Raw genomic sequence first — 12,093 nt, 5'->3', positions numbered from 1 at the left:
AATGGATTGCTTATAGTAAAGCAACAAAATATATGGGTATTTCTCAGAACATATAATATTAATATGATTTTGTGAATTCCTATAATAAATAACATTCATATATATGAAAATGTTATCATATATCAATATTATTGATATATTATATATGGAATGTATGGAAAATATAAAATATTCCTTCAATTTCCTCAAGCATATGGAGGAAATTCATATGAAGGCAGACTTTTAGTACTGTAAACACGCAGTTTAAAGACGGGGTGTCCAAAAACATATATAGGGTAGTGCCTGTTGGCTGGCAACCAAATATATGGGTATTTCTCAGAACTTATAAAATTAAAATTATATTGTGAATACCTATAATAAATAACATTCATATATATGAAAATGTTGTGATATATCAATATTATTGATATATTATAAATGAAATGTATGGAAAATATAAAATATTCCTTCAATTTCCTCAAGTATATGGAGGAAATTCATATGAAGGCAGACTTTTAGTACTGTAAACATGCAGTTTAAAGACGGCGTGTCCAAAAACATATATAGGGTAGTGCCTGTTGGCTGGCAACCAAATATATGGGTATTTCTCAGAACATATAAAATTAATATTATATTGTGAATACCTATAATAAATAACATTCATATATATGAAAATGTTGTAATATATCAATATTATTGATATATTATATATGAAATGTATGGAAAATATAAAATATTCCTTCAATTTCCTCAAGTATATGGAGGAAATTCATATGAAGGGAGACTTTTAGTACTGTAAACATGCAGTTTAAAGACGGCGTGTCCAAAAACATATATAGGGTAGTGCCTGTTGGCTGGCAACCAAATATATGGGTATTTCTCAGAACATATAAAATTAATATTATATTGTGAATACCTATAATAAATAACATTCATATATATGAAAATGTTGTAATATATCAATATTATTGATATATTATATATGAAATGTATGGAAAATATAAAATATTCCTTCAATTTCCTCAAGTATATGGAGGAAATTCATATGAAGGGAGACTTTTAGTACTGTAAACATGCAGTTTAAAGACGGCGTGTCCAAAAACATATATAGGGTAGTGCCTGTTGGCTGGCAACCAAATATATGGGTATTTCTCAGAACATATATAATTAATATTATATTGTGAATACCTATAATAAATAACATTCATATATATGAAAATGTTGTAATAAATCAATATTATTGATATAATATATATGAAATGTATGGAAAATGTGAAACATATCGATATTGATCAATATTAGTTGAGATATCCCATATGTTGGGTGGCAAATAGAATTGAAAATACCCGATTTCAAGACAACGTGTCGAAAAACACATATAGGATGGTCAGTGGTTGTCCATCTATAGTTGAACAAAATTTATGATATCCATATAATTTTGTCAATTTAATAGCAAAATTAAATATTTTCCGTATGTTTTGTATCTTGATTCTTGCGAATACGAGACTTGGCTTGATACGGTTAATATTAAGTGTCATCACTTTTTAGATAATAATGTTGAAAACGAAAGCCAAGGTTGTATATATTATTATATGGCAACAATTGTTTTCCGACCTTTATCGTTAATCTAATTCAGGCTAATGTTATTATTAGTGCTGTTGTTATATATATTATATATATATTATAAATGTTTCATATGCGCTCGGTTTTATGTGATATATTACCAGAGAGTTATATGGAAATGATAGATTTTAAATTTATCATAAAAATACAAATGATTTAACTCAATATTTATATTGGTTAATCAAAAATAATTGGTACATGTGTGAAATATATATGTATGGCGAAATAAAATGATATTTTAAAATGAAATATGTAAATATGAATTATATTATAGAATTATATATGAAAAAATTCTAGTTACTGTGGGCAAACGTGGCGTGTAACAAATATAAAGAATTTTAAAACGATTATGAAGCTAAACAAAGATAGCCATATTCGTATCAAGATTATTTTCCTCCCTCCTAAATGCAATTTAAAGAAAAATACTCTATAATAAATTTTGTATTACTAATTTCTATTTTAAAAAAATATGAAAGTAATATGAATTAAAAACATTATTCTGGTTGATCCTGCCAGTAGTTATATGCTTGTCTCAAAGATTAAGCCATGCATGTCTAAGTACACACGAATTAAAAGTGAAACCGCAAAAGGCTCATTATATCAGTTATGGTTCCTTAGATCGTTAACAGTTACTTGGATAACTGTGGTAATTCTAGAGCTAATACATGCAATTAAAACATGAACCTTATGGGACATGTGCTTTTATTAGGCTAAAACCAAGCGATCGCAAGATCGTTATACTGGTTGAACTCTAGATAACATGCAGATCGTATGGTCTTGTACCGACGACAGATCTTTCAAATGTCTGCCCTATCAACTTTTGATGGTAGTATCTAGGACTACCATGGTTGCAACGGGTAACGGGGAATCAGGGTTCGATTCCGGAGAGGGAGCCTGAGAAACGGCTACCACATCTAAGGAAGGCAGCAGGCGCGTAAATTACCCACTCCCAGCTCGGGGAGGTAGTGACGAAAAATAACAATACAGGACTCATATCCGAGGCCCTGTAATTGGAATGAGTACACTTTAAATCCTTTAACAAGGACCAATTGGAGGGCAAGTCTGGTGCCAGCAGCCGCGGTAATTCCAGCTCCAATAGCGTATATTAAAGTTGTTGCGGTTAAAACGTTCGTAGTTGAACTTGTGCTTCATACGGGTAGTACAACTTACAATTGTGGTTAGTACTATACCTTTATGTATGTAAGCGTATTACCGGTGGAGTTCTTATATATGTTTAAATACTTGTATTTTTTCATATGTTCCTCCTATTTAAAAACCTGCATTAGTGCTCTTAAACGAGTGTTATTGTGGGCCGGTACAATTACTTTGAACAAATTAGAGTGCTTAAAGCAGGCTTCAAATGCCTGAATATTCTGTGCATGGGATAATGAAATAAGACCTCTGTTCTGCTTTCATTGGTTTTCAGATCAAGAGGTAATGATTAATAGAAGCAGTTTGGGGGCATTAGTATTACGACGCGAGAGGTGAAATTCTTGGACCGTCGTAAGACTAACTTAAGCGAAAGCATTTGCCAAAGATGTTTTCATTAATCAAGAACGAAAGTTAGAGGTTCGAAGGCGATCAGATACCGCCCTAGTTCTAACCATAAACGATGCCAGCTAGCAATTGGGTGTAGCTACTTTTATGGCTCTCTCAGTCGCTTCCCGGGAAACCAAAGCTTTTGGGCTCCGGGGGAAGTATGGTTGCAAAGCTGAAACTTAAAGGAATTGACGGAAGGGCACCACCAGGAGTGGAGCCTGCGGCTTAATTTGACTCAACACGGGAAAACTTACCAGGTCCGAACATAAGTGTGTAAGACAGATTGATAGCTCTTTCTCGAATCTATGGGTGGTGGTGCATGGCCGTTCTTAGTTCGTGGAGTGATTTGTCTGGTTAATTCCGATAACGAACGAGACTCAAATATATTAAATAGATATCTTCAGGATTATGGTGTTGAAGCTTATATAGCCTTCATTCATGGTGGCAGTAAAATGTTTATTGTGTTTGAATGTGTTTATATAAGTGGAGCCGTACCTGTTGGTTTGTCCCATTATAAGGACACTAGCTTCTTAAATGGACAAATTGCGTCTAGCAATAATGAGATTGAGCAATAACAGGTCTGTGATGCCCTTAGATGTCCTGGGCTGCACGCGCGCTACAATGAAAGTATCAACGTGTATTTCCTAGACCGAGAGGTCCGGGTAAACCGCTGAACCACTTTCATGCTTGGGATTGTGAACTGAAACTGTTCACATGAACTTGGAATTCCCAGTAAGTGTGAGTCATTAACTCGCATTGATTACGTCCCTGCCCTTTGTACACACCGCCCGTCGCTACTACCGATTGAATTATTTAGTGAGGTCTCCGGACGTGATCACTGTGACGCCTTGCGTGTTACGGTTGTTTCGCAAAAGTTGACCGAACTTGATTATTTAGAGGAAGTAAAAGTCGTAACAAGGTTTCCGTAGGTGAACCTGCGGAAGGATCATTATTGTATAATATCTTTACCGTTAACACAAAATTTTGTATTATTTAATAATACAAAAAAAAATAAATTTGCCAAAAAATATATTATATTATATAATCTATATATATATATATATATAAATATGTCAAAAAATATATCAAAAATATCTTATCTAATTTAAAGCGTTTTAATGAAAGAAAAAGTATAGTCCTATGGACTTAAATAGCTCGAGCAAATGGTGTCCAATGCCGAGTAATTATTATGAGATATCAATTACGAGTCGTGGGCGGAGGCTCTGATGTCCATAAAATAAAAATCGACCTGGCCAATCGATTAGAGATACAGATAGATAGAAGATATATATACGATATGTTAAATATATAATATATAATAGAATATAATATAATTACTTTGTGTGTATATGGACCATAATATACACGCGTTGCGCATATGTATTGTTCATCTAAGTTATGGGCATACATTGGTTAATGCAACAACCTAAAATATATAATGTTGTACCCGGTTAATAATCAGGTTAATGTTTTATATAAAATGCAATATATATCAAACTTAAATAGAAATAAAATGAAAAATGAAAATTGGTATTATATTGTTTATATGAAACTAAGACATTTCGCAACATTTATTTTAGGTATAAAAATACATTTATTGAAGGAATTGATATATGCCAGTAAAATGGTGTATTTTTAATTTCTTTCAATAAAAACACAATTGACGAAATTAAAAAAACAAATATTATAAAACTCTAAGCGGTGGATCACTCGGCTCATGGGTCGATGAAGAACGCAGCAAACTGTGCGTCATCGTGTGAACTGCAGGACACATGAACATCGACATTTTGAACGCATATCGCAGTCCATGCTGTTATGTACTTTAATTAATTTTATAGTGCTGCTTGGACTACATATGGTTGAGGGTTGTAAGACTATGCTAATTAAGTTGTTTATAAAATTTTTAAATAAAATTTATAAGCACATGGTATATTATTGGATAATTATTTATTATTCATAATATTAAAAAATATATGAAAAACATTAACTCACAATGGATGTGATAAACGAAGAAAAATATTTTCGTTTTCAATCAAATGATACTGAGAAATGTCTAGCATAAAAAATGTTGAAATATTTTTCATCTAGAATTGTCTCTTATTAATGATTAGAAATTCGAAAGCTATTGGAAATGTTATTGCTCTTCGTTGGTTCTTTATAATTATCGAATTTATAAAATGTTTTCTCATTATATTTAAAGAATTAATTAATAAAAAGTTATATACAACCTCAACTCATATGGGACTACCCCCTGAATTTAAGCATATTAATTAGGGGAGGAAAAGAAACTAACAAGGATTTTCTTAGTAGCGGCGAGCGAAAAGAAATCAGTTCAGCACTAAGTCACTTTGTCTATATGGCAAATGTGAGATGCAGTGTATGGAGCGTCAATATTCTAGTATGAGAAATTAACGATTTAAGTCCTTCTTAAATGAGGCCATTTACCCATAGAGGGTGCCAGGCCCGTATAACGTTAATGATTACTAGATGATGTTTCCAAAGAGTCGTGTTGCTTGATAGTGCAGCACTAAGTGGGTGGTAAACTCCATCTAAAACTAAATATAACCATGAGACCGATAGTAAACAAGTACCGTGAGGGAAAGTTGAAAAGAACTCTGAATAGAGAGTTAAACAGTACGTGAAACTGCTTAGAGGTTAAGCCCGATGAACCTGAATATCCATTATGGAAAATTCATCATTAAAATTGTAATATTTAAACAATATTATGATAATAGTGTGCATTTTTTCCATATAAGGACATTGTAATCTATTAACATACAAAATTTATCATAAAATATGGCTTATAGTTTAATCCAATTAAAATGCTTGCGTTTTAACACAGATTAAATGTCATTAATTTGATAAAGTGTTGATAGATTTATATGAATACAGTGCGTTAATTTTTCGGAATTATATAATGGCATAATTATCATTGATTTTTGTGTTTATTATAAGCACTTGTATGATTAACAATGCGAAAGATTCAGGATACCTTCGGGACCCGTCTTGAAACACGGACCAAGGAGTCTAACATATGTGCAAGTTATTGGGATATAAACCTAATAGCGTAATTAACTTGACTAATAATGGGATTAGTTTTTAACTATTTATAGCTAATTAACACAATCCCGGGGCGTTCTATATAGTTATGTATAATGATATTTATATTATTTATGCCTCTAACTGGAACGTACCTTGAGCATATATGCTGTGACCCGAAAGATGGTGAACTATACTTGATCAGGTTGAAGTCAGGGGAAACCCTGATGGAAGACCGAAACAGTTCTGACGTGCAAATCGATTGTCAGAATTGAGTATAGGGGCGAAAGACCAATCGAACCATCTAGTAGCTGGTTCCTTCCGAAGTTTCCCTCAGGATAGCTGGTGCATTTTAATGTTATATAAAATAATCTTATCTGGTAAAGCGAATGATTAGAGGCCTTAGGGTCGAAACGATCTTAACCTATTCTCAAACTTTAAATGGGTAAGAACCTTAACTTTCTTGATATGAAGTTTAAGGTTATGATATAATGTGCCCAGTGGGCCACTTTTGGTAAGCAGAACTGGCGCTGTGGGATGAACCAAACGTAATGTTACGGTGCCCAAATTAACAACTCATGCAGATACCATGAAAGGCGTTGGTTGCTTAAAACAGCAGGACGGTGATCATGGAAGTCGAAATCCGCTAAGGAGTGTGTAACAACTCACCTGCCGAAGCAACTAGCCCTTAAAATGGATGGCGCTTAAGTTGTATACCTATACATTACCGCTAAAGTAGATGATTTATATTACTTGTAATATAAATTTTGAAACTTTAGTGAGTAGGAAGGTACAATGGTATGCGTAGAAGTGTTTGGCGTAAGCCTGCATGGAGCTGCCATTGGTACAGATCTTGGTGGTAGTAGCAAATAATCGAATGAGACCTTGGAGGACTGAAGTGGAGAAGGGTTTCGTGTGAACAGTGGTTGATCACGAGTTAGTCGGTCCTAAGTTCAAGGCGAAAGCCGAAAATTTTCAAGTAAAACAAAAAGCAAACTATTAAGAAACACAAATAATAATAAAAGGCAAAAATAATATACTTGAATAATTTTGAACGAAAGGGAATACGGTTCCAATTCCGTAACCTGTTGAGTATCCGTTTGTTATTAAATATGGGCCTCGTGCTCATCCTGGCAACAGGAACGACCATAAAGAAGCCGTCGAGAGATATCGGAAGAGTTTTCTTTTCTGTTTTATAGCCGTACTACCATGGAAGTCTTTCGCAGAGAGATATGGTAGATGGGCTAGAAGAGCATGACATATACTGTTGTGTCGATATTTTCTCCTCGGACCTTGAAAATTTATGGTGGGGACACGCAAACTTCTCAACAGGCCGTACCAATATCCGCAGCTGGTCTCCAAGGTGAAGAGTCTCTAGTCGATAGAATAATGTAGGTAAGGGAAGTCGGCAAATTAGATCCGTAACTTCGGGATAAGGATTGGCTCTGAAGATTGAGATAGTCGGGCTTGATTGGGAAACAATAACATGGTTTATGTGCTCGTTCTGGGTAAATAGAGTTTCTTTCATTTATGGAAGTTACTTGTTCCCCGGATAGTTTAGTTACGTAGCCAATTGTGGAACTTTCTTGCTAAAATTTTTAAGAATACTAATTGGGTCAAACCAATTAGTTCTTATTAATTATAACGATTATCAATTAACAATCAATTCAGAACTGGCACGGACTTGGGGAATCCGACTGTCTAATTAAAACAAAGCATTGTGATGGCCCTAGCGGGTGTTGACACAATGTGATTTCTGCCCAGTGCTCTGAATGTCAAAGTGAAGAAATTCAAGTAAGCGCGGGTCAACGGCGGGAGTAACTATGACTCTCTTAAGGTAGCCAAATGCCTCGTCATCTAATTAGTGACGCGCATGAATGGATTAACGAGATTCCTACTGTCCCTATCTACTATCTAGCGAAACCACAGCCAAGGGAACGGGCTTGGAATAATTAGCGGGGAAAGAAGACCCTTTTGAGCTTGACTCTAATCTGGCAGTGTAAGGAGACATAAGAGGTGTAGAATAAGTGGGAGATATTAGACCTCGGTTTGGTATCGCCAATGAAATACCACTACTCTTATTGTTTCCTTACTTACTTGATTAAATGGAACGTGTATCATTTCCTAGCCATTATACGGATATATTTATTATATCTTATGGTATTGGGTTTTGATGCAAGCTTCTTGATCAAAGTATCACGAGTTTGTTATATAATCGCAAACAAATTCTTTAATAAAAGGAGTGCATTTATGTATTTTTGATTTGAAAATTTGGTATAACTCCAATTACTCAGGTATGATCCAATTCAAGGACATTGCCAGGTAGGGAGTTTGACTGGGGCGGTACATCTCTCAAATAATAACGGAGGTGTCCCAAGGCCAGCTCAGTGCGGACAGAAACCACACATAGAGCAAAAGGGCAAATGCTGACTTGATCTCGGTGTTCAGTACACACAGGGACAGCAAAAGCTCGGCCTATCGATCCTTTTGGTTTAAAGAGTTTTTAACAAGAGGTGTCAGAAAAGTTACCATAGGGATAACTGGCTTGTGGCGGCCAAGCGTTCATAGCGACGTCGCTTTTTGATCCTTCGATGTCGGCTCTTCCTATCATTGTGAAGCAAAATTCACCAAGCGTTGGATTGTTCACCCATGCAAGGGAACGTGAGCTGGGTTTAGACCGTCGTGAGACAGGTTAGTTTTACCCTACTAATGACAAAACGTTGTTGCGACAGCATTCCTGCGTAGTACGAGAGGAACCGCAGGTACGGACCAATGGCACAATACTTGTTCGAGCGAACAGTGGTATGACGCTACGTCCGTTGGATTATGCCTGAACGCCTCTAAGGTCGTATCCGTGCTGGACTGCAATGATAAATAAGGGGCAATTTGCATTGTATGGCTTTCTAAACCATTTAAAGTTTATAATTTATTTTATGAACGACAATGGATGTGATGCCAATGTAATTTGTAACATAGTAAATTGGGAGGATCTTCGATCACCTGATGCCGCGCTAGTTACATATAAAAACATTATTTAATACAATGACAAAGCCTAGAATCAATTGTAAACGACTTTTGTAACAGGCAAGGTGTTGTAAGTGGTTGAGCAGCTGCCATACTGCGATCCACTGAAGCTTATCCTTTGCTTGATGATTCGATAATAAATATATATATATATAATATATAACATAATCAATTTAAATTATCATCATATATGTTTGATAGTTTTTGTTGTTATATATTATTTATATATTTTATTAGGAGGAGGAGGTTAAATATGATATGGATTAGATATAACCTAATTAAACAGGTAGCCAAATGCATCGTCATCTTAATAGTGACGCGAATGTGTGATATTATATATCTTAAGAGTATAAGTCACATACAGTAGCCTAATGTTCTATCGTCATCTATTTAGTGACGCAGATATAAATTGTCAAAATATAATAAGTCTTGCTTGATAGCAAAACTTATGTCTCTTATTAAAGGCAAATGAAATGATATCTATGCATATTAAAGAAGAAAGAATTATAAAGCCATATAAATAAACATATTTTAATATGAAAAATATGAATCTAAAAACTACACAAGTCTTTTTGGTAGCCAAATGAATCGTCATCTACTTAGTGACGCATATAATAAAATGTCAAATTAAAAGAGTCTTACTACAAGTCTTTTTTGGTAGCCAAATGAATCGTCATTTACTTAGTGACGCATATAATAAAATGTCAAATTAAAAGAGTCTTACTACAAGTCCCTTTATTAAAGGCGGCAAATTAAACGGTATATATATTTATTTTAAATATATATATACAATTTGAAAAAAAACTAAAACGAAAAATTGCATACATATTAAAAAGACTTTTAATATGAAAAATACGAGCCTAAAAACTACAAGTCACTTATGGTAGCCAAATGCATCGTCATCTTAATAGTGACGCGAATGTGAAAACAAATGCCGAGTGCTGAAGTTCCAGGTAAGAGCTTAGATATTATATATCTTAGGACTATAAGTCACATACAGTAGCCAAATGAATCGTCATCTATTTAGTGACGCAGATATAAATTGTCAAAATATAATAAGTCTTGCTTGATAGCAAAACTAATGTCTCTTATTAAAGGCAAATGAAATGATATCTATGCATATTAAATAAGAAGAAAGAATTATTAATACAAGTCATTTTTGGTAGCCAAATGAATCGTCATCTTACTTAGTGACGCATATAAACAAATCTCAAATTAAAAGAGTCTTATTTATATTATAAATATATACAAATATACAAAAAAAAATGTTCCATATGAAAAATTTGAGTCTAAAAACTACAAGTCCCTTATGGTTGCCAAATGGAATCGTCATCTACTTAGTGACGCTGATAAAAAATTGTCAAAGTAACAAGATTTACTAAAAGTTTCGAATTAATAAATGAAATGAATATGAAATGAAATGAAATGAAATGGAATGGAATGGAATGGAATGAAATGAAATGAAATGAAATTTTAATATATTTAATATTAAAAAAATATATCTATATTCATTTGGGTAAATTGAGAATATCCATACAATGGATTGCTTATAGTAAAGCAACAAAATATATGGGTATTTCTCAGAACATATAATATTAATATGATTTTGTGAATTCCTATAATAAATAACATTCATATATATGAAAATGTTATCATATATCAATATTATTGATATATTATATATGGAATGTATGGAAAATATAAAATATTCCTTCAATTTCCTCAAGCATATGGAGGAAATTCATATGAAGGCAGACTTTTAGTACTGTAAACACGCAGTTTAAAGACGGCGTGTCCAAAAACATATATAGGGTAGTGCCTGTTGGCTGGCAACCAAATATATGGGTATTTCTCAGAACATATAAAATTAATATTATATTGTGAATACCTATAATAAATAACATTCATATATATGAAAATGTTGTAATATATCAATATTATTGATATATTATATATGAAATGTATGGAAAATATAAAATATTCCTTCAATTTCCTCAAGTATATGGAGGAAATTCATATGAAGGAGACTTTTAGTACTGTAAACATGCAGTTTAAAGACGGCGTGTCCAAAAACATATATAGGGTAGTGCCTGTTGGCTGGCAACCAAATATATGGGTATTTCTCAGAACATATAAAATTAATATTATATTGTGAATACCTATAATAAATAACATTCATATATATGAAAATGTTGTAATATATCAATATTATTGATATATTATATATGAAATGTATGGAAAATATAAAATATTCCTTCAATTTCCTCAAGTATATGGAGGAAATTCATATGAAGGGAGACTTTTAGTACTGTAAACATGCAGTTTAAAGACGGCGTGTCCAAAAACATATATAGGGTAGTGCCTGTTGGCTGGCAACCAAATATATGGGTATTTCTCAGAACATATATAATTAATATTATATTGTGAATACCTATAATAAATAACATTCATATATATGAAAATGTTGTAATAAATCAATATTATTGATATAATATATATGAAATGTATGGAAAATGTGAAACATATCGATATTGATCAATATTAGTTGAGATATCCCATATGTTGGGTGGCAAATAGAATTGAAAATACCCGATTTCAAGACAACGTGTCGAAAAACACATATAGGATGGTCAGTGGTTGTCCATCTATAGTTGAACAAAATTTATGATATCCATATAATTTTGTCAATTTAATAGCAAAATTAAATATTTTCCGTATGTTTTGTATCTTGATTCTTGCGAATACGAGACTTGGCTTGATACGGTTAATATTAAGTGTCATCACTTTTTAGATAATAATGTTGAAAACGAAAGCCAAGGTTGTATATATTATTATATGGCAACAATTGTTTTCCGACCTTTATCGTTAATCTAATTCAGGCTAATGTTA

General features: G+C 33.1%; 3 non-coding genes across 3 annotated transcripts; all 3 read left to right on the top strand.

Moving 5' to 3' along the window:
- The first annotated feature begins 2,098 nt into the window (after positions 1 to 2,098).
- Positions 2,099 to 4,093, top strand: LOC121467210. The gene has a single exon (XR_005977348.1). It is a non-coding gene; the product is annotated as a small subunit ribosomal RNA (ribosomal RNA).
- Positions 4,094 to 4,831: 738 nt separating this feature from the next.
- LOC121467225 lies at positions 4,832 to 5,010 on the top strand. Its single transcript, XR_005977360.1, has one exon. It is a non-coding gene; the product is annotated as a 5.8S ribosomal RNA (ribosomal RNA).
- A 355-nt stretch (positions 5,011 to 5,365) lies between these two features.
- LOC121467215 lies at positions 5,366 to 9,338 on the top strand. The gene has a single exon (XR_005977353.1). It is a non-coding gene; the product is annotated as a large subunit ribosomal RNA (ribosomal RNA).
- The last annotated feature ends 2,755 nt before the right edge of the window (positions 9,339 to 12,093 follow it).

The sequence above is a fragment of the Drosophila elegans genome, unplaced genomic scaffold, assembly GCF_018152505.1.
Source record: "Drosophila elegans isolate 14027-0461.03 unplaced genomic scaffold, ASM1815250v1 contig_243, whole genome shotgun sequence".
NCBI lineage: Eukaryota > Metazoa > Arthropoda > Insecta > Diptera > Drosophilidae > Drosophila > Drosophila elegans.
Note: the sequence above shows the minus strand (reverse complement) of the source record. Positions and strands in the feature narration are given on the sequence as shown.